The 24,917-nt window shown below is 39.0% G+C and overlaps 1 long non-coding RNA gene across 1 annotated transcript in view; it reads right to left on the bottom strand.

The window, feature by feature from the left end:
• LOC130919357 (uncharacterized) overlaps positions 1–9,099 on the bottom strand; it is a 36,131-nt gene extending 27,032 nt beyond the window's left edge. Inside the window, exon 1 of the long non-coding RNA XR_009063947.1 lies at positions 9,022–9,099. This is a non-coding gene — a long non-coding RNA (uncharacterized LOC130919357). The remainder of the gene's footprint in view (positions 1–9,021) is intronic.
• Between the last annotated feature and the right edge of the window lie 15,818 nt (positions 9,100–24,917).

Raw genomic sequence — 24,917 nt, forward strand, 5'->3', positions numbered from 1 at the left:
GCGACCTAAGTTCGCAGCTAAGCGAGACTACGAAAGGTGGATATGTTGGAACCGAGAAGTGTTGCCATGGCAACACACGCCACACGCCAAACCTGGTCGTCTCAGAGTTAGATCTTGCTTAACCCCAGAATTCTAATTAACCACGCTATAATTAAACAGCACTCCTCCGCGGACGTGTCCTCCTGACAATGACAGCGTACCTGGACGACCCATACGACATTGGCGCGCGGATTGTGAGGGGCTCTCTTCGGAGTGCACGGGTTTTTGGAGACCGCCAGAATCCGCTGGCGTACCCGGAAGATGTTCTCCATGAAAGATGTAGATTTTCAGCTGAGGGAATTCTTTACCTGTGCCAAGTGATCGAGGCGGACGTCACTATAATGTAACCCGCCGAAGTCAGGCCCTCACAAACGGGCAGATTGTGTGCCTCTCCGTGCGCTCTTTCGCCAGGGACAATATAGGCATTCCAATGGTGATGCTGAATATCTGCGTAAGAACACTGTATGCCGTGGGATTCGAAGTGGGGTATGGAAACGCTTCAAATTGATCGTTGAAATTGCTGGATGTAAACGAATGCGGAGCTTTGCTCTCATATACAAGAAATATATTTAACGGACTTTTCCAGCGTTATTTCGTTGTGTAAATGAGTTAATAATAATCATAGAAATATGTAGACCATTTAAACATTGAGAAAACTTGCGTTTTTTTCTGCCAACTCGAAGAGATTAAATTAAATGTCAAATCCACTGATAGGACAGACGCACAAATATAAAAGATATAAATGTTTATTGAATACTCATCTTACAGTCTTGTTTAACTGTGAAAATTCATTACAAAAGACGGGCTTTAATTCACGCAACAACGCATGGCATCCCCGCATTTCCTTCTTCTGAGTCCTCACAAAGGTAACATAAAATTTTGGAGGGGGGGGTGGTTGGCTCGGGCTCGGGCCTGGAAATCAAGTTAATTGATCGGGCTCGGGTCGGGTCGGGCTTGATTTTTTAGGCCCAAACTAAGGACATAAAAAAAAAAAAAGGACATACGTATTCATACAGTCAATGGGACTAAACATACAATTATCCTGCTTCATGTGGTGATGCGCGATAAATTATTTCTTACTGTTAACGTACCAAATCTTATTTTATTGTCCTGACAGCAGGCTTTATTTCTTTGCATGGACATAAGTAAACTGGCATATTGACGCATTCACAAATCACACGATCTGTAAATTCGCTGTCAACAGACCCGTCGCGCTCTACTCGCTGAAATGGTGTTCGATTTCACGGTGAGGGTGGATTTTAATTCCTCATAACTCCGCATGATCATCGCGCATTCCTCCTCCGTGAAGTAAGGTGCCCGTGCCAACGTCACAAGTAGTGTTTGACTCTGGTCTCTGCCCCCTTTTATGTGAACGCGCAGTAACTCTGACTGGGTTGACACAGGTTCGACTAATCAACCTCATAATCAGCGTCGTAGCACCGACTGACCACAAACTAGACAACCAGGTTTTGTCAACTCTGGTTACCCGCTGGTAAACTGGATTACTTCTGGGGAGGTTGAACTCAGTTCGTAGTATAGGCCACAGGAAGAAATTGACAGCCTTAATTTCAGACTGAGAAACTGTTCTTCTGTTCTTTAGTACCCAATAAAACACTCATGTTAAAGTCTTTAAAACTGCATAAGCACGAACAGTATATAGCTGAAGAAGCTTTATTGGCACCAACGAGTGATCAATAAAATCTAGTCTGTCCATCCAAAGATCTCAGTTTCAAGGAGTTTCCTTTCTGCCTAACTTTCCAGAAGATTACAGGGAACTAGTCACTACTTCTCAAAGAAACCTCATTACACTATCAAATTACATGTATTAAAGTGCAGAGTCAGGCCTTTTTGTTTGTAACTTTAGCCAACTAATCCTCCATCCTACTCTGTAAAGGATAAGACAATGAATCGATGAGAAGCACACAGGTAGAGATCTCGCCAGTGCTACTGGCAAGCCAAACGCTTACTCACTACCTATGTATATCTGGTGCGTGAATAAGATTCCGTGACAGGCAAGGCGAGATCTATTTTTCAGGAGAAGATTGAACTATTCATGAGATGACAGGCAGCTCACACGAGACTGTTCACATCAGCGTGTTTGGAATCCTTCAAAGCAAGGTCTTCTATATGATCTCATACTAGGAGGTGAAAGGGCTGCATTATTTAAAACCAGTGGTTTTTCAAAGTGGAAAAAAATATGACATCAGAAGTCAATGCAAAATTAAAGGCCAAAAGTCACACGTGCACAAATGCACAAATCTTTTCACATTCTCCAACTGAAGTTATTCCACAGCAACCAAAAGATACTTGACTTTGACGTTTGCTCAGCTTATCTGTTCAATTCAGGTTTGCAAACCACAATCACAGCAATGCCTGACCCAGACGACAATTTTTTTTGGTCGTTCCTGACAATCGCAGTGTCACATTACACGACATTTTGTGATTTTGGTGCATTTACAAGTCATTTCCTATTGATGTAGGTGTATTCTTGGGTCATTTTTTATTAATTCAAGTTCAATTTCAGGTCACATCTTTTTTGATTTTAGACAGAGGGACAGACGGTAGAGTAGCCAAAATATGTAATCAAGTAAGAGTAGCGTTAATTCAAAATAATATTACTCAAGTAAAAGTAAAAATTCCAAAATTTCCTCAAGTACAAGCAAAAATGTATTTTTTGAAAGAAATACTCAAGTAATGAGCAATATTGTGAGTAACTGCTTACAAAGTCAGATTAAAAAAATAAAGGTTTGTTTTTTCCTCAGCACAACTACATTTATATGAACTGTTTTTATTATAACTGTACTACAACATATTAGATGGCCATATTGAGCCAAAAGATGACACAAAAATCATCAAATTTCAGACCAGAACAAATGCATGAAACATCACCCGTCCAACAGCATGAGTGCCCTCTAGTGGAGAAAAAAATGTTACCTCTGATTGGTATAATGGAGTCATGTGGTTATTGTTATGTCTCATTGGTGAAACTGAAATGGCCACTGTCGGCATCTCTTGCAAAAATAAAGTCAATATGTAAAATAAAGATGAAAAATATAACGACTCTAATGCAGCCCAAAGTAGTGGGGTAAAAGAGTAGTGTTTCTTCACAAACCTATTCAAGTAAAAAGTATTGAGTGGTTAAACTACGCTAAGAAGTACATTTTTCTCAAAAAATTACTCAAGGAAATGCAACTGAGTAAATGTAACACGTTACTATCCACCTTTGATTTTGGGGCATTTCTGGGTCACTTCTCGTTGATTATAGGTCAGCACTGAGAAATTTCCTATTGATTCTGGGGCATTTCTAGGTAACTTTGTTGATCTGGGGCATGTTTGTGTCACTTTCTGTTGATTTTTGGGGTATTTCTGGGTTTCTTCCTATTGATATTAGGTCATTTCCATGAGAAATATAATTTTCAAAATTTCATTGTATTTAAAATATTCTATAAAGGGAACAATAACCCGAGAGCTGCTTCCTCTTGGTCACAGCTAGATGCCGTGGCGCATCATCGACTTAACCGAGCAGTGATAGAAGTTCAACATTGTAGATTGTTTTGATCCTCAGACTTTAAGACTTGTAGGCTTTAATAAGTCACAATTGTCTCTTCTACTAAAATATGTTATTAGAAACACATAAATTATGCCATTGATTTAAAACCTATAATATTTTGTACATGTTATGACCTACGGAGGGCGTCATGTTTTATGCACGCAATGGACGCTCGGGGTAATGACGTAGTTTGTCACTGTCACAAGACGAAGACTACCGGTGTTCTGCAATTCCTTCCTACGCGGCGAGACGTCCAACACATGCGCATATCGGTTAAAAGCGACTACTAACTATTTGTGTTTTTATTGAGTCATTTTATTACCTTTTCATCGCCTCAAAAATACTTTTTGCATATGTTTCCCTGTCATACTTTTAAGCATTGTGTTTTCTTGTGGTAGCTTTAAAGCAGATTGTTGATCTGTTGACCATATTAGTCACGTAGCGTATTTAAACTACATTTATTTGATATTACTACGTTTAAGTATTTTCTTAAGGCATCTTTAGTATGTTCTGTCTGTATGAATCTAAACAAAACAAGCTGAAAGCGCTTGGTAGTACTTTGGCTGTCTAATTTGCCTCTTGGAGGACGTTTCACCGGTGTACCACATTTTGGCAGAACACCGGTTTTGTCCTACTCTCAGCTCATCTCATCCAGTCTTTCCTGTTCATTTTGCTTTTGCTGCTTGTTTTGTGAAATATCGACAGTGCTGTCATGCTCATTAATGTTCCTCTTGGGTTCAAATTGAAAGGGCTCAACAGATGACATATTTAAGCCGTTACAGTCATACTCTGGAAGCCCCGGCAGCGTTATCCAGTGACGTCACTGCCCTGTGACTTCGTCAACAATGGCGACCTACTAGTTAAACTAATTTTACAAATTGTATAAAAACGAAATCATCAAGAGGGGTTTTAATATCAAATTTTTGTAATTCATAATAACATTTATCTTTTAATAACCACAAGACATTAAAGCTTGTTCAGTGAAAGAAGTCAAAAGAAGACACAGGCAATCGTTTGAAAGCTGCCCACGTGTTACATCGGACTGCTCTTAAGCTTTACGACCACACTTGTTCATCTGAGTCGCTGTGAACTTCCAAACAAGCTGCAACTTGGAACTGACACACTTTTGCCAACAGCCAGGTCCAAGGGGTGGCCTTTGTGCAATAGTTAAGTTTGCGAGTGTGAGTCAGTGCGTCTGCTGATAGCAGCATGTGGCAGACATTGCCATTGTACGGGTGTGTGTGTATGTGTGCGTGTGGTGTTGGCGTGGCAGAGCATTGCTGGAAAATAGAGCGAGGACGCTAGAAGCTGTTGGAAAGAGATGATTGGCTTCAGAACACGGTGGCCCCGTGGTGACAGATGGTTGGGTGGCGGACTCGCCGAGCTGAAATCACCCACTCACACACACTTGCAGTATTTGGCTTTTACCGACGCTTGCTTGCGTGTGCACAACAACACATGTGCACTATGGAAGACAAAAAAATGGCAGCACATGCACTGACATACAGTTTTGGGCAAAACTCTTTGGCCAAGATCAGCTTGGTTGTTTGATGACCTCGTTCACAGGTCATTTGAACATAGTAAAACAGTAAATAGTAGACAACACAGATTGCAGCAGCAGTTGATTTACCGAGTACATGTTTACCATCTTAAGAAGTCTACTTAATAGTGACCAGTCTCGGGCAGTTTTTCATTGTGGACCACTTTAATGTCAGACGGCAAAAACAGTTTTTGTTACTGAATAAGAAAAGGTGCACAAAATGTGTATGTGCAATGTAATAATTTCATTTAACATTTATCATAAGCTTCATAAAAGTATTGACGGGACATATTCCCCAAACACTGCGCCACGCCTTATAGTAGGAGGCCGTCCCACACTCCGCTTCAGTCGGTCGAAGTCGGTCACAGTTATTCTCAAACACATGCAGCGATCCAACGCCGGATTTATGTTGGACAAATTACGAAAGCTTTACCGCATACAAATAGGAAGGATTGTCTTAAGAGTGATTTGTTTGAGGTTTCAAGGTAATTATTATATTTTTCGTACCATGCATGCATTTTGAAACGTGAAAAAAAAATCAATGGGAGAAATTAACTGCTACGGCATTGGCATTATAATTCGCAATATACTTAAAATAAATGCTAACTGCCTGGTTTTTTGCTATTAAACAAGAAATGACACTGTTTTACGTTCATATCTATAAAGAATTCAGGGATGTAAGCATTTATTCACAAGAATTTTCAACGTAAAAAGCTCTTTGTGGTGATAAGGCGGCAGCACAGTGGTTTAAAGTGTAGCAGCACATTCAACATATTTACGTAAAATAAATTTCTAACTGCCCAGTTCTTTTGCTTTTAACAAAGAATCGAGACTGATTTACGTCCATATCTATAAAGAATTCATGGGTTTTAAGCATTTATTCACAAGAATTTTCAACGTAAAAAGCTCGTTGTCTGCGTTTCCACTCGGTCAGCTTTGACGAAAATAGACGCCCTAAAAATCGGCCCCACCCCCCGTCAATATATAATGAAGTCTATGCATTTATATTCTGTTTAAATCATGTTTTTGCTTAATTGAATAAGGTGATTAAATTTCATCAAACAACTTTGTTTTTCTTCGGTGAAAGGATCGCTATCAATGATAATCGATAAATTAAAAACACGGAACAAAAATGTTTTTGTGGGTCTATTTTTAAACAGATTAAAGGCATCTATTTATTTGAACAAAGTAATGTCATCTGCTTCAAGATTAAATTGAAGTTGGATCATGGAATGAATTGAGCTTGTTGGTCACGGTACCGATGTAGTTTGTTATCATAAAAGGACAGGCAACAAATGTAATGCAAATGTACTAAGAAGGTTGCTCAATTGTTTAGGTATACAAAGGGTGAATTGCCTAGGCCTCTGAAAGAGAAGAAAATAATATTTAAATGCAAAATATTACACTGCATACAAGCACAGCAATTTTGTGACGTTTGACCCACACACACAAAAACAGACCCAAGCATAGGTGCATGCGACAATGGGTATTAATGACATCATGAGCATAGGCCGGGGAATCTCGGATGGGAATCTTTGATTGGTGAGAATAGATGATAAAATGCTTGCCCGCACAAACAACAGACATTACCTTCATTTTGAGTTATCTTTGTTTTTCTCAACTACAGTATAACAGGAATTGAAATTCTGCATTTTTTCAATGTATGAATCACTATTCTTTCCACTGTAATGCAAAACATATGTATGTATTTATGTGTATCTATTGTCCGTCATTTTAAGAAGATCAAAACACCGTCAGTGATTAGAGGTTGAACTACAACCACGTAATCTTTCAAATCCTCCGAGTGGTGTTATTCCATTCTAAACAGATGCTTCGAGAATATTTGAACTATACTGAGTGACATTTTGAGTGACACGGTTGATCACAACATACTACTCAGCAAATTGGAACAGTGGGTAGGGCTTACTGACACTATTCTTCAGTGGTTCACACATTATTTACATGATAGGGATTTCTTTGTGTCAATCGAAAACCATCAGTCAGAACGAACCAAATTCACGTGTGGATTCCCTCAAGGGTCAATTCTTGGACCACTCTTATTTAACATCTGTATGCTTCCCCTAGCTTATGGAACAGTATGACATCTCCTATCACACCTATGCAGATGACAAACACAACTCTACATTTCTGTGTCCCCACATGATTATAGTCCCTTAGTCTTCCTGAGTAAATGCATTCATCAAATCACTGAATGGATGTGCCAGAATTTTCTCCAGTTAAATGTGGAGAAGACAGAGGTGATCATTTTTGGGCCAAAAAAGGAAAGGTCAAAGATAAGCAGGCAACTTAGATCAATGTCACTTACAGCTAAAAATCAAGTCAGAAACCTTGGCGTAATTATTGACTCAGACCTAAAATTTGGTAGCCATCTAAGGTCAGTCACTAAATCCGCTTATTACCACCTAAAAAATATAACCAGAATTAAGGGGGTTCTGACTCAACAAGACATGGAAAAACTTATGCATGCATTCATTTTCAGCAGATTGGACTACTACAACGGTATATTTACAGGGCTTGATAAAAAAATCAGTCAGGAGGCTGCAGCTAGTACAGAATGCTGCAGCCAGAGTCCTCACAAATACAAGGAAACTGGACCACATTACACCGGTTTTGAAATTGTTACACTGGCTTCCAGTGAGTCAAAAGATAGACTATAAAATTCTACTGCTCATCTACAAAACACTTAATGGCCTTGGACAAAATACATGCTTGATTTGCTAGATTCCTGTGAAACATCTAGACCCCTAAGGACTATGCTCATCACCTCTGGAACAAGTTACTTGATGGTCTAAAGTATAATCAAACTGTTAGTTCCTTTAAATCAGGGCTAAAAACACTTTTGTTTCACACTGCATATCCATAACTGTCTATATATTTCAATCTATTTGCTTTCTATTCCTCTTGTGCTTATCTCCATTGCTGAATTCAGTTATTAGCAGTAGTATTAGTATTTATTATTTTATTTATTTATTATATTTCTTTTATTCTATTCGTGATTAAATGTGATTTTTATGTATAATTTTACTTCCTATTTCGATTGTCTTTGTTTTTACGTTCTATTGATTTTAATGTGATTTTTATGATCTTCATGTGATGTAAAGCACTTTGAATTGCCTTGTGTTGAATTGTGCTATATACATAAATTTGCCTTGCTTTGCCTTGCCTTAAAACAGTAAAGCAAAATACTACTAAGTTTGCATGCCCTCACATCCCTTCCAGATGCACATTCAAACGAACAAGCAACCACCATGCGCTCTAGGCAGTGCCAGTATTTGGCTGTGACTGTGGGGGGTTTGCTGTGCGTCTCCCTGAGCAAACAGGAGGGGGAATGAAGGGGGGTCTGCTGCCTCCACCAGCCAACAACAGCACCCTCTCACTGTCACTGCCACCATTATCACAGCCATCAGCGTCCAAGCGACAAATAGCACCAGTGCGCTTGACACGGAGGCGCACGCCAAAAGCAAACACACGAGGGAGAAAATGTCATCATAAACTGAAAGAATATTTTTCTGTTGGGGGACAACACAAGCAGGGTGGATGCTGGCTTTGGATTACATCTCACATTGGCTACTTAAGGCCCAAGCGGTGACTTTGCACTAACAGAGCCCCCTATAAAGAAGATTTATGATCTACTTAAGTGCTTTGGCAAATGAGTTTGCACTAAATATACTTTATGCCTTTGTTGTGCTGACTATATATTTTTTTCAAATGGCTTCCATCTTCTACTGCTGAGGAAATGGATGCATGGTGGTTTGAAATTTTTTACAATCTGGGCTACATTGTGTTTTGCAATCATTATTCAACAACATCACAAAATCAGGTAAACCTAAATACATAAAACATAAATTATTCATTTAAACAGGTTTCTCACCTGACATGGTGACGATTCAGAATTCCTACCACTTTGCCAGATTATTTCAACAGAATCAAATTCCACTTAGGAGGTTCTTTGTGCCAGTGTTGGTGAGCAGGTGACACAAATTGGCCTAATAAGCTCTGCTTCCCATTCAGGAAGTTGTCATACGGCACTCCTGGGAGTTTTCATCGTTCCGGTGCGACATTTCCAGCATTCTCAAATCACACTGTTCTTGCTTAGGGGCGACAATCTGTTGTCTGTTGCTCACGCCGAGACGCGTTTCATGCCATCATTAGTGGGAATGAGCAATAATAGTAGTCGGAATCAAATGTGAAAACTGCAAATTGACTCATTTTTTAAACAACACAGCCCATGGCTTGGTGAAACAGAACACAATCTTTAGTCTTATTAGTTTAGGCTCCTGATACACTCTGCACTAACGTCTTTCAATGTGCTGGAAGTGACAGTGACTCCTTCTGCTGATGATGTGTTTGTCTGTTTGGATGTAATTAGAGTTTGGGATTGGTAGCAGAGGTGGGTAGCATAACCAAAAAGTTTACTCAAGTAAGAGGAGCGTAACTAAATACCGTAGTTTTTCGACTATAAGTCACAGTTTTTTTCATAATTTGGCTGGGGTGCGACTTATACTCAGGAGCGACTTTTGTGTGAAATTATTAACACATTATGATATCATTTCACATGTTCTTTTGGTGTTTTGGAGTGACACTGATGGTTTGGTAAAGTTGTTAGCATGTTCTTTATGCTATAGTTATCTGAATAACTCTTAATGGCTATGGCCACGTTCGCGTTCTGCCTTTGGCAATGTGCGTTCAATTGTATTATTGACTTTTTTATATTTAAATGCATGCTTTTAGTTTGTGGCGCTTTCACGCCCACGTGAGGGTGCACTCGCACTTGTTTATATGAAGAAGACCGCTCACATGCCAGAAGAAGACGGACAGCTGCGCAGCTTGAGTGAGTGGAGAGTTAGCGAGAGAGAAACACGGCTGCGAACCTATGTTCATTGTTTATGCTTGTAAAATATCTCTACAGAGGCAACGCCTGTGTGTATCATCTTTTCTGTTGTTGTTGTGTGTTTTCCACCCACGATCAGACACTTAAAGCCAGTTGTGTGGTTGTTTGAACGATGTGCTAATGCTAGCGAACGCATGCTAACCGTTTGTGTCATTGCTGTAACAGCACCTAATTATCATTTCTTTACGTTGATGCGAACCTGTTTGGTATCGGGGACGAAATTGATTCCGCAAATTATATGGACGTCAAGCATCGTCATTTGGGAGTTTAGCTCGCTGTATAGCCAGGACCGAGCCGTAGCGTCCTGGTGAGGACAGTATATTCGCATTTCGTTGTTCATTCACTGTACACTTATTCAGCATGTTTTTCCTCTATTGTATTTTTATATTAAATTGCCTTTCAAGATGACAGATCTGTTCTATGTGTTGGATTTTATCAAGTAAATGTCCCCCAAAATGCGACTTACACTCCGGCGTGACTTATATATGTTTTTTTTCTCTTCGTTGGGCATTTTATGACTAGTGCGACTTATACTCAGGTGCGACTTGTAGTCCGAAAAATATGGTAATGTTACTCAAGGAAAAGTAAAAGTACAGTTATCCAAAAATGTACTCAAGTACAAGTGAAAATGTATCGTTGAAAAGAACACTCAAGTGATGAGTAACACTGTAACTGCTTACAATGTTGGATTTTTTTTTGTTAATAATGGTATTTTCTCAGCACAACTTAATCTACAGTGGGGAGAACAAGTATTTGATACACTGTCAATGGGAAAACCCATCGGCACAACTTAATCTACAGTGGGGAGAACAAGTATTTGATACACTGTCAATGGGAAAACCCATCGGCAGTGTATCAAATACTTGTTCTCCCCACTGTAGATTAAGTTGTGCTGAGAAAATACCATTATTAACAAAAAAAAATCCAACATTGTAAGCAGTTACAGTGTTACTCATCACTTGAGTGTTCTTTTCAACGATACATTTTCACTTGTACTTGAGTACATTTTTGGATAACTGTACTTTTACTTTTCCTTGAGTAACATTACCATATTTTTCGGACTACAAGTCGCACCTGAGTATAAGTCGCACTAGTCATAAAATGCCCAACGAAGAGAAAAAAAACATATATAAGTCACGCCGGAGTGTAAGTCAATGGGAAAACCCATCGGCAGTGTATCAAATACTTGTTCTCCCCACTGTAGATTAAGTTGTGCTGAGAAAATACCATTATTAACAAAAAAAAAATCCAACATTGTAAGCAGTTAGAGAACAAGTATTTGATACACTGCCGATGGGTTTTCCCATTGACAGTGTATCAAATACTTGTTCTCCCCACTGTATATGAACTGTTATTATACTGTACAGTGGTACTTCAGCATATGATCGCTTCGAGACACAATCTTTTTGACATCCGTCAACATGCTCGAAATACGATTTATGACAGCGATTTATGAGTTTCTTTGTTTTGCCGTAAGACAGGCACACGGCGGATTTTCTTGTGCGAGAAATCAACATGGGTTCCAAGAATATTAGTGCAGGTGGTGAAAAAAAGGAAAAGGTGAGGTTTACCATTAAAATATATGAGTATGGTGTGCGCATTCGTGAAATGGCTTGACAATATGACCACAGAATGCCTACAATCTCGACAGTCCTCCTCTGACCTCCGTTCGCCAGTCATTTTAAATTAAGGTCCATCCGTCCTTCCATCCATCCAAACAACATCTACTGCTTAATCTGGGGTCGGGTGACAATTATAATTTTTGTAACAACCCCCCCCCCCAAAAAAAAAAAAAAAATTGCCATCTTTGTCAGGTTTTTAAACATTTATTTCAAAACTTGTGCAACACAATAAAGTAAAAAGTCCTCCCTCAAGTCTCTGGTACGTCAGCCATGCAGTGCGTTCAGGTACACCACGCAAAACACATCTGCCACATTAGAACCTGATTTGTTACAGGTATTATCAGTATTGTTACTTTTAGGATATTATTATTCCAATTTTATTCATAATTTTTTGTTTTGCTATATGTAATTGCTATTTGCAATAGTACCAGCAGTATTTATTAAGGATTAAGTGTAGGTTTTCGGGCATTGGTGTCAGAACTGGACTACAGCAGGACCCAGACACAGAGTTTTCTTGGTTACCAAAAATGATTTATTCAACAATGTCTCTCTCAAGGTAAAAACAAACAAGGCAGGTTCTTCTTCAAAAAATAAAAATCACTTCACCAAGGAAGGCAAAAACGTTATCAAAAACACAAAGTAGCAAACAAACTCAGAAATGCTTACAAATGATTCAAGATCGGATTTTCTTCTATGGCTGTGGGCAAGAAGTGAGCTGGGGTGACACTCTGGCACAAAATAAAGGGGAGCTTGACTATATATACACTCACAGAAGGTAATGGGGAACAGGTGGAAACAATAGGTGATTAGGTGACAAGAGGAAGGGCAAGTGCTCTGAAACAAGGAGGTTTGAGACTTACAAAATAAAGCAGGAAATGACCATGACACGACAGAACCTCACCACTGTGTGACAATTGGAACAAATTAATGGAATTATAATGTATTTTTATGGGACAATCCTGCTCGACATACGAACATTTCAACATTTTACCTTCTCCGTTTCTGCTGCTTCGAAATGCAGAATAGTAATTAGGACTGTAATTAAATGCTGAAAATATTTTAATGTGCCACAGGCAAGCTCGGTTTACTCCCTTTATAGTTTTTTATATTGTGTTGTTTTTGCAGAAAATACATCTGGACAGAGGATAGAGAGGAAAAAAAGATCGGAGGACAGTGATCCAAAAAAATTATTGAATATACAGTATATGCTACTTAGTAACGTGGCAAGCTTCATTACGACTACCTTTACTGAGGAGACACCACGTAGGGAGGGGATACACCTAATAGGAGTGGGAACCTCTTGGTATCTCACGATACGATATGATTTGCGATACAAAGCTCACGATAACGATGATCTGATGATATGGCGATACAACGATCATCGATACATTTGTAGAATATCCAAGAATGATTTCTGACCAACAACTAATAAACAGAAAAACACGCTTATGCTGTGAATTGGAATGAGTTTATCACTAGTAGACGTCCAATCCATTTGAAGTGGGAGGGTGGCAGCGAATGAACGAATCCCTCCCACTTCAAACGGATTGAATGTTTATGGCCGTCAGTGGCAGCCAATGCCACTGACACTGACAATGAGGTAATTTTGGGCAATTAAGGTCATTTACCTGTTGATTTTCAGCTACTTCCTGTTGATTTTGGGGTATTTTACAGGTCACTTCCTGTTTATATTGAGTTACTGAACAGGAAGTGACCTGGGAATCACCCAAAGGAATAGAAATTGACTCAAACTCAACAGGAAATAATAATAATAATAATAATAATAATACATTTTATTTCTAGAGCGCTTTTCAAACCACACAGACGCTTCACAAGAGACACGGAATAAGAGTACGATAAAAAAGGTATTAAAAGGATAAAAGATTAAAAGCACAATAAAGAGAAGTAAAGATATAACAGAGCTAGGGGTTATGGTGGGTAAGAAAGAGCAACCAGGTGTGTTTTCAGTCTTGATTTGAAAAGTGATAGGGTAGATATTAGAGGTGGGAATCTTTGGGCACCTAACGATTTGATTGCGATTACGATTCAGAGGCTCCGATTCGATTATAAATCGATTATTGATGCTCCAACAACCCCCCGCTTTTAATTTTTTGTACACTAGTTCCAAAATTGTTCAAAAATCCTCTCAGGCTAAACAAACTACCATTTCAGTATCAAGTTAACCGTTAAAAACAGTAAATAAAATACTCAAGTCCTCATTCTGTATCAGCAGCTTTAAACTACATTCAATTAATTTAATGTTGTGAATCAACCGTTAAAGTTGTTAAAATTGCTCCCGTTATTCCATAATTTCCCTTCTGTCTGCTGTCAACGTGAAAGTTTTAAAGTTAAGATTTTTCCGATTTAGGTTCGCTACAACAGAACTTTCTAGAGAATGTCTACTGCTTTAAGATGGCGCCTGTTTACTAGCGCAGAAAAGTCTGTCATTTCGCATCTAGTTCTTTGTATATGATCTAACGCGACCGTCGTCTATCATTTCACATCTAGTTCTAGATATATGTGATATCTACCATATCCGTATGTTGCCGTATGTTTGTAGCAACTAGCAACTGGGCGCTGTTTGTAGCGGCTGATGAACAAGAGAGTCTGGCTGCAGCCTGCAGCCAGACCCCTCTCGATGGCCGCAATCAGGTATTGTTTTTTTTTTTTTTTTTTAATCTAGCGGCATGAGTTGAACATGATATTTACTCTCGGTCCGTTCCTCATTGCGTCCTGAAGACCGCACTGACTGTGTTTTATTTCCACTTTACATGGTATACTGTAATTCAATAATCGGAATTTGGATGTTTGTGAATCGTTCTCGAATCTTCCACGGCCGAATCGCGAATAATCTCTAGTAGATATGCTGCGAAGATCAGGGGGTAGGAAGTTCCAGAGGTGGGGGGCACACTGACTAAAAGCTCTGGAACCAAATGTGGAGAGGCGGACATGGGGGATGGACGAAATGACCAATAAATGCCCTAAAATGAACCGCAAGTGACCTGTAAATGCCCTGAAAACCCCCAGTCTAAAAGGATTGAGCATCGTGCACCGTCAATGCAGCCTTAGAGTTAACTGAGACACTATTATGGTGGAAGATATTGGTAACAACTTGTTGGTTCCTTTTTATTTATTTTTTTTAGGCATTGACACGTTTTCAAAACATTATCTCGATTCTTGGCGGGAGCATATCGATAGCCTTTTGGGAAACAAAGTATCACGATATATCACCATTTTGATAGTTTGTCACACCCCTAACACCTAATAACCAATAGATGGGTAGGGAAGATAGGTGAGATTAGGGTGCGACAGGTCACAACCAGTGCTAATGTGGAGTAGAGAGCGCAATATTAAGACAAATCACCTGTGCGCAGTAGCGAGTCGACATCTTCATTTTGACCGCAGACTCGCTAAAACGGTCTCGACAGTTATATGCCAGTGTGTGTCGTGATGTCTAGTGAAATTATCTAAAATGAAGCATGCTTGTTCCAAGCTGTTTATTTGTCAAAGTTGAAGAACTTTGATGATAGTTTATGTCACACGAAATAAATTGGATTTTTTTTTTTTATTTTTTTTTTTACAGTATATACAGTACAAGGACTACATAAGAATGAAAGAATTGTGTTATCAAACTTTGTACCTATTTCTATACTTTTATTTGTTTGTTGTTGCCTGTTAGTGTTAAAAACAGTTAAAATACCCTAAAATGGTTTGGCATTATGTAGAAATGCATTGTGGTGGGTAGTAGAAAATGAGTTAAAAACTTACAATGGTGCGAACATTGAGCCATGATATAGATGGAGGTTGACTGTATGTGCTTATCAGTTTGGGTACAGTTACACCACATGGTAGCGCACACAGCATGCGCTCTTGAGACGGACCATTTTCTTATTTGCATGTGCAAAAAGTTGCAGCTGAGATGAACTGAGCTATTTTGTGCATCATGCAGCAGAAAACATGCTAGCGAGCAAGAGCGGCAGATGGCGCGTAAATAATATATACGCTCTCACGAGAGCACCCGAGTCTGTCTGGTTTGAGTTTGATGCACCAGCCTGGACTCCCACTCACAGTGACCCTGTAGTTGTAAAAGACCAAAACGTTGCCTTCACGTGAGCCAAGAACAAGATGATCCAAGGTCAACTACACGCCAAACTTATTCTTACCTGCTTTAATCCTGCCAAAGCGATGTCATTTTGCACAAGGTAAAAAACTGTGATTCATTCTTTGCCATTGTTATATTTACATGACGACACCTGCTGATGAGTTTGTGTGTGTGTTCCAGAGGGAACGCCTACTGCAGAATGGAGCAAATCGCTGTTGCGGAACAGCACTCCTGTTGGCTAGAGCTCCTTGGGATTCAATATCTTTTCGCAGGGGCACTTCATCTGGCCATGTTCTTGTCATCTCAAGGGCCTTCTCTTGTCACACCATGTTTTCACAAACACCACAAAAAACCCCCAACACATTTTATACTCCACACTTGATACCTTTTAAAAAAATCAAAGTATCCCCCCAAAAAGTGAAAACATCTTAAATGTAAGTATTCTCCGATTTTGTCATTCTCCCTGAAAACAGAGTGGCTATCTTTCTTTAATCAAAATAATACATTACAGAATATCTGTTTTTACTTGGAGAAAATAATTGTAAAACATCAATGCCCATTTTCTGACATGTCAGACTAAAACTGAAACTCGATCAGAATCAATTCATGGTTAAGAATTTTCTGCACTGTCAATTACAAATAATGTAGTTTTTAAAAATAAAGGTTAGGGAAACAGTATTGTTTTCGTCAATGACAGGACCATTGACTGACTCGCTCTAGCTTAGCCACTCCGGAGCCCTGAAACTAATACATAACTAACAAACTGCACGGAATTTGTTGAAATCAACTCCACCGACTTATTAAACCAATGCTAACTCGAACATTGAGCTGAAGGTAAAAAATTCAGAACTTCTGCTACTACTACTACTTCTACTTTGGAAAACTTTTAACAGATACAGTTTGTGGCGTCCACGTGAGTTTAATTCACTGAAAATAATGTACTGTTTTCCTGCTGAGTGGGTATTATCATCACGCAGATGGTGGTGTCCTTGTAGACTCTACATTTATGTGCTCGTCTGTCAATGTTCATTTGTTGGAAACCTTTTATTTGTTTATTTATTCATAAAACTTTTGAAGTTTATCGACGAAAACATTTTGAGTAACTCAACTAAAACTAGACGAGTTTTCGTTGACTAAAACTAGACGAAGACACATTTCTAAATGACAAAAATATGACTAAGACTTAAGTATTTTATTTATTCATTTTTGTTTATTTAAGACTAAGACCAAAATTAAAAGGGCTGCCAAAAACTACAAACTGATGGGAAATAGTTTTTCTTTCCTGATTAAATAAAGATTTAAATTTAAAAAACAAAATTTTACTATCAAATAATTAAACATACGCTAAAATGTGACAAAACAAATGTAAAAATTAGTGCTGTCAAAATTATGTTGTTAACGGGTGGTAATTAATTTTTTAAATTAATCATGTTAAAATATTTGACGCAATTAACGCACATGCCCCGCTCAAACAGGTTAAAATGACAGCAGTGTCATGTCTACTTGTTACTTGTATTTTTTGTGTGTGTTATGTTGCCCTCTGCTGGCGCTTGGGTGCGACTGATTTTATAGGTTTCAGCACAATGAGCACTGTGTAATAAATGACATCAACAATGGTGAGCTACTAGTTTAATTTTGGTTAAAAATTTTACAAATTTTATTCAAACAAAAACATTAAGAGGGGTTTTAATATAAAATTTCTATAACTTGTAGCCTACTAACATTTATCTTTTGAGAACTACAAGTCTTTCTATCCATGAATCGCTTTAACAGAATGTTAATGCCATCTTGCTGATTTATTGTTATAATAAACAAATACAGTACTTATGTACAGTATGTTGAATGTACTGTATATATCCGTCTTGTGTCTTATCTTTCCATTCCAACAAAAATTTACAGAAAAATATGGCATATTTTATAGATGGCTTGAATTGCGATGAATTACCATTAATTAATTTTTAAGCTGTGATTAACGCGATTAAAAATTTTAATCGTTTGACAGCCCTAGACAAAATATATCAAAACTAGGGCTGTCAAACGATTAAAATTTTTAATCGAGTTAATTACAGCTTAAACATTAATTAATCGTAATTCATCGCAATTAATCGCAATTCAAACCATCTCTAAAATATGCCATATTTTTATGTAAATTATTGTTGGAATGGAAAGATAAGACACATGACGTATATATACATACAACATACTGTGCTGTATTTGTTTATTGTAACAATAAATCCACAAATGGCATTATTAACATTCTTTCTGTTAAATTGATCCACGGATAGAAAGACTTGTAGTTCTTAAACGATAAATGTTATAGCTACAAGTTATAGTAATTTTATATTAAAACCCCTCTTCATGTTTTCGTTTTATAACATTTGTAAAAATTTCAATCAAAAGTAGAGTTAATATAATAATAAGAAGAATAAAAATAACAATAATAAAAATAGAGTGAAAAGTTTTACGTGTATTTTGCATAGCTAAATTGATATGGAATGCCAGTTTATTTAGCATTGTTGTTTAACTGTGTGTCAGAATAGGGCCTCATTACTATAGACTGAAGTGCTTTTCTTTTTGAGAACATTTTTTTTTTTTTGAGAGATAGAAATATTATTTTTGTTGTGCTTTCATTAAAGGATACTTATGTTTGTTGTGAAGGAGAAGCTTATGCCAATAAACGGCGCACCTGTGTCCACTCGCCTTTACTGTATAACATATACAGTGGGGAGAACAAGTATTTGATACACTGCCAAAAGGCAGTGTATCAAATACTTGTTCTCCCCACTGTATCTGTACATATCTTACCCAAAATAAAACAAGAGACACATAATTGCCACTAAAAGAAAGAAAACTTACCGAAATATGTGTGGAGCACAAATAGCAATTTGCATTGCATTGTGAATACAGCATAAACGTCTCACAACTACTAATTCTCCCACGTTTAGAAGACATAACATGAGTATGGAACGGCGCTGCCCCCAAGCGGTCGGTGGCATTCTCTTCACTCTTAATGTCCATAAACGGCCTCATTGTAATGTTTGAGGCAATATGCCAGCGGGTGCGTTAATTGCGTCAAATATTTTAACGTGATTAATTAAAAAAAAAAAAATTAACGCCCGTTAACGCGATAATTTTGACAGCCCTAATCAAAACGTACAGATATTGTGCAGTATTCTTTATCCTCTTCGATTTTAAGATTTTGGAATACTTTACTCCCTAGTCCCTACTAAATTGTTATTCATTTTTGTATGTTGAACACAATCAATCAATTCCTCCAAAATCCTGTATGAGCTGAACAATATTTAACAAAGCACATAAGTTATCTAAAGACTGTTGAAGATATAAAGAGCAGCTTGCCACGGATCAAAGGAAACGTGGTCTCAAAGGCTAATAAAACAATCTGTGTGATCGCTGCGTGTGTGCATGCTTGAACAGAAGGAAAAGAGGGCCTAGCTCTCACGCACACCTTTTAATAAATAGCACGCACTGAAGTTATGAGTCTTCAGATTCAGAGAAGCAGACAAAACGGGTGAAAGGAGCAACGCCGTTAACGTCAGAGCGTACCGAGGGGAGCTGGAAAGAAACAATAGCTCCCCCAGTGCAGATTTGACTAGGGAAGATTTGCCAAAGACAAGGAGCTCCTTATGATATAATATGCTTCCGACTGTGCCTCCTCTCGCTTGTCATTTGGCTGAGCTGCCTTTTGCATCGCGGCGCGGCAGGATGCTGACATTCACACCGCGGAGCGGGTGTTATTCGCTCTCACCAAAGCAGATGAAAAGTCGTTTATATAGAAGCTGAGAGTCAGTATCATATGGTTGCAGCAGGTGACGGAACAAGGCGAGCAGCCTCCCGTGCTGTGTGTTTTATTTTGGCCTCTTCATTTACAGTGTTTTGTGAATTGCCTTCATGAAACCTTATTTTACTTAGTAACATTCATACGAGTTCTTTAGAACTTTTTTGTTCTGTTCGCAGGTGAGTTGGCGTTCACCCCAAGATACACCTGCAAGAAGTTATATAAAACACGCTAAAAACACTTGCTTTATTACAGTGACAAATATAATAAACATTGCCTGATTTCAGACACAATAGACCCCAATCACCAACGTCACACAATCACGTGATCGCTGAATTGTGCCGCCATATTATCCGTCATTGTGTGTCCGTATTGTCAATGATCTTAGTTTCTAAAGGTGGATTCACTTGCAAATTATGGAAGTCCCGGTGCTTTCAGACGCTGTAAACTCATTGGATTTGTTGCATAAAAGCCGTTATTTGGAAAAGCTTCGGTCAATCAAGTTGCCAGATCCATATTTGATGCCCAAACCGATGTTTCCTCCCGTCCGGTCCCGTCCCGTGCGTCAGAGCTCGTCCTGAGACCACAAAATTTCCAATCATACTCCAGTTTATGTCACGATGAGTAATGGTAAATGGTGTTACACTTATATAGCTTTTCCACCTTTCAAGGCGCTCAAAGCGCTTTACACTATCTCACCATCCACCTACTGGTGACGCAGCACCAGGAGCAACGTGGGGTTCAGTGTCTTGCTCAAGGACACTTAGACGTGTTCATCAGGGCGGAGAATCGAACCCACAACCTCTGGGTTGGGGGACAATTACTCTACCACTGAGCCACACCACCCCAAGGATGAGGAGTCGGGTACCCAAAATCGGCACAGGCCCGAATATAAACCGACATTTGCTGAGCGTCACCGTTGTCACGATAAATAAAATGAAACTTGATCGACAATGGGCCGGTGTGTGCCGAAAAGTAGCTGCCCCGCGTGAAATGTCCCCCCTGACGGGAGCGCTTATCTATAACGCTTTATTGACGTGAAAACATTAGATGTTTTCATGGACGCATTACAGTAATGGATTTACGACTGTAAGATCAGTTTTAAATAATTAAATTCCACAAAATATTAGTACTGTATTTTAGTAACAAATTGTGGACTGGGCCACATAACCATCTTTGAACAGATGTTGTGTGCTGCTGTTCTGTATTAGTCTACAGGTTTATACGACCATATCCCAATGACAATTACACAGGTATGACATTTATTAGTTCAAGCAGAGTAAAATAATATATATTCACGGTACAAGAAAGTCATTTCTGTGTGGGCGCTCCCGTCAGGGGGGACATTTCACGCAGGGCGGCTATTTTTATGCACAACACCTGTTGTTTCGCTCACCTTCTTGCTGCGCGACCGTGGCGACGAGCTTCGTAGTCTCTGTCTGATGATGTCTGCGATCGTGTTGGCGTCATATTGATGTTTTCGCCGCTGTCTGATGGATGTCGACACAAACGCATCATGGACCAAGATAAACAAACCGTGCTGCTTTAGAGATTTGCCCTTTTAACAATGGGCACACAGCAACTACTAAAATGACCGTTTATCTTCTCTGTTACTGCAACCAACCGCCACACATGCCTTCACCATTTTGATTAATCAATGTTAACGATTGTCAGGAAGATTTTTGGGTCCGTTTACTAGGCGGTGATTCCTTAGACAAGCAGAAAAACATGCAGTAATAGGAGGAATGTACGTAGCGGTAATATGTAAACACGATGAGCTGACGGACAATATGGCGGCACCAGTCAGGGGGGCGGGGTTGTGACGTCACGTGATTGGGGTCTATTGTCTTCAAAAAACAATTCTAAGAAATTTGGATAAAAAATAGGGCTGTCAAAATTATCGCGTTAACGGGCGGTAATTGATTTTTTAAATTAATCACGTTAAAATATTTGACGCATTTAATGCACATGCCCCGCTCAAACAGATTAAAATGACAGCACAGTGTCATGCCCACTTGTTACTTGTGTTTTTTTGGTGTTTTGTCGCCCTCTGCTGGCGCTTGGGTGCGACTGAATTCATGGGTTTCAGCACCATGAGGATTGTGTAATTATTGACATCAACAGTGGCGAGCTACTAGTTTATTTTTTGATTGAAAATGTTACAAATTTTATAAAAACGAAAACATTAAGAGGGGTTTTAATATAAAATTTCTTTATCTTGTACTAACATTTATCTTTTAAGAACTACATGTCGGAGTCCGCGAGCGCGGCAACAAGGTTGGACTCACAACAGACAAAAAACGACTGAGGGGAGCGTACAAGGGCTTATTAAATACAAAACAAAAACACACGCGATCGCGGTAAAAAGGGAAATAACAAAAAGGGTCCGTGACAGGAGGTCGACGGGGATCAATATACAAACGCGAGGGCAAACCAAGGTGGTAGGCAGAGAGCCAATAAAACAACAAAAATACACTCACGTACCTGCACAAGGTAGAGGCATACAAAACTAAAGCGACAGGCGACCAAAACCCACGGCAGGGGCGAAATTACACAATTAACAAGCTACTCAAATACGAGGATGTCGAATGGCGACCAGCAAGGAAAATATCTCGGCGTCCTTCCAGTGGATCGCCTGTGTCTTTATACTATTGTTGATTAGCAGTGATTAGCTGCAGGTGCGATGTCGGGAACGCCCCACAGCTGGTTCTGCAACAACACAAAATCTGACCAGGAGCAGAACATGACACTACAAGTCTTTCTATCCATGGATCGCTTTAACAGAATGTTAATAATATTAATGCCATCTTGTTGATTTATTGTTATAGTAAACGAATACAGTACTTATGTGCAGTATGTTGAATGTATATATCCGTCTTATCGTTCCATTCCAAAATAATTTACAGAAAATTATGGCATATTCTATAGATGGTTTGAATTGCGATTAATTACGAATAATTAATTTTTAAGCTGTGATTAACTCGATTAAAGATTTTAATCGTTTGACAGCCCTAATAAAAGCACTACACACTTAAAGTGTGTATGACACCAAAAATCATGTTTATTTAATATTTCACGCGGTGTTTTATGCTCCTGAATGAAATGGACCGCTTCGATGTGTGTGGAAGAAATCGTTTTGTATATTCAATTTTTGAACCCCACGCTATGAAAATGAGTGACTGAGTGACTTTCGGTTTCAGTCTCGGGTTTAGGACGAATGCGAATGTGATGTCACTCGGGTCAGCATCTCACAATATAGCATTGCTTTATAGCATGCAGATGGACTGCGGATTCATCTGATTTTGCAGATTAATTCGTTTATTTTTCGCATCACGCCAGCCAAACTGCTGTAGAAAATTTATGCTGCAGCAGCGAGATGTGTGTGAGCCTTTTTGGGTTTCAAAAGGTTCCCGTTCACCGCGGATATTGGCCAAAACAAGCCCTACTACTGTGGGACCATTGGACTTAAAAGGAAGTGGGTAAACATCGTATTTTGTATTATGTCATATACTGGGATCATTGCACGTTTTAATACGGAGGTGGGAATTTGTGGCTGATTGTCCACCATCAATGTCACTCGGGTGACGACCGGCGGCTTGTTTGCACACCCCCCTCTTTACTCTGCTTATTGCCCTACTTCGTGTGCCCGGTGTTCTGTCAAATTTTCAACCCCATCAGAAATTGCAACTTTGTGTTAAAAATAGCTGTGAATACAGCGATTACAAATTAAACATTTATTTACGTTTGATCATGGATGGACATGTAGAAAAGTTCTCAGACACATCCTGCCCTGTTCAATCGACACAATCGACAACCCCGCCAACATGTGATATGTCCGGGCTAGTTTTGTGTGATTTTTTTTTGCAACGAAAAGCAAGAATAGGACTTTGAGACGTCACTCTGTTCGGGTTAGCATGTCGGCTAGCTGTCACGCCTCTTGGTTTGTTTACATTCTCCAAAACCGGGGCAGGGAAATGACAAAAGCCTGACTAACTACGGTGGCATAAAATATGGTTCGGGAGGTGCGGAAGTAAAGGAGAAGTCGACAGTGTTGACCATTATAGAGTAATTTTGCCATGTCGTACTGAATAAATGCATTTTTATTATTTCATATTCCATTTAGCACAAGACTGTTATTTGTCATAACCATACCATTTATTTAGCATTGGGGAAAAGTAATTCGATAAAAAGAATGCTGTAAAAATACTGGAGTAGTGAGACTGAAATGATGACATTTTGAAGCTCTCTTTGTCGCATTTTCCTCGTTCTGAATAATTCCCCCTCAATGGGTTGAATTCTAAATCATATGAAACCATGACCCTGCCGACGTCATCCTCCTGTTGGGGACGCTAGAGCCCTATAATGGTAGGCGTGGCTAAAAAGCGGATTAAAAGACTAATTTCTTGTCATCTGCGCTTTGCCAAATTGTTGTATATAGTCGAATTGTTCAAAATATGACACTAATTCACCTAAGAATGCTATTTAAGACTTTTTTATCCTGTCGTACGCACTTTAAAACCCACATTTTGTTCACAAGGAGCAAACCTGTCAGAGGCTACCTAGCTACAGTAGCTGGCTAACAAGCAAGCGAAACTGACAGTGCAGTCCACATCATTCTTCAAATAACACAAAACGACGGGCTTGGACATTCAGCATTAGGTTCTTAACAATTATCCGCTGAATAATGGGTTTAAGACACTGGTAGTGCCAGTACGTCTGAAGACAAGCACAGTTAGCGCAGTCATCCACGTTACTACCAGCGATCATCCGAGGCGAGCAACTATCATGACAGTGAAACAACCAGACAAAAATACTTGGAATCCTCTGGAGCAGGGGAGACAAACTCATTTTCATCATGAACCATATTGTAGTTAGCCTTTCCCTCGGAGGGTCATGATTGTAAAACTGTCTTAAATGTTTTTACAAGCACATTGGAATTTGTTTATTGATATTAAGGGTCATCCATCCCTCCATCTGTAAAGCTTCTTCCCATTAGGATCGCAGGTGTGCTGGAGCCTTCCCCATCTGACATTGGGCAGGAGGTGGGGTACACCCTGAACTGGTCGTTGGCCAATTGGAGCCAAATTTACAGGTTCATTATTTAAACCCAGCTTTTCTTACCACCCAAAATGTTTTTTTTTTTTAAATCATTCATAGTCTTACATTGTCTGCAAAATGTAATTTAATAAACATAAAATTAAAATGAATGAATTGCTGTCGCCTAAAAATGCCATGAAACACAACGGCTAATAATGAAGCGACTGTCTTTTATCACTTACTATCTTTTAAGACTGAACAAGTAAATAATTGTCATTTTAAAGGGATCCACAGATAGAAATACTGGTAGTTCTTAAAA

Source organism: Corythoichthys intestinalis, chromosome 7 (genome assembly GCF_030265065.1).
Source record: "Corythoichthys intestinalis isolate RoL2023-P3 chromosome 7, ASM3026506v1, whole genome shotgun sequence".
NCBI lineage: Eukaryota > Metazoa > Chordata > Actinopteri > Syngnathiformes > Syngnathidae > Corythoichthys > Corythoichthys intestinalis.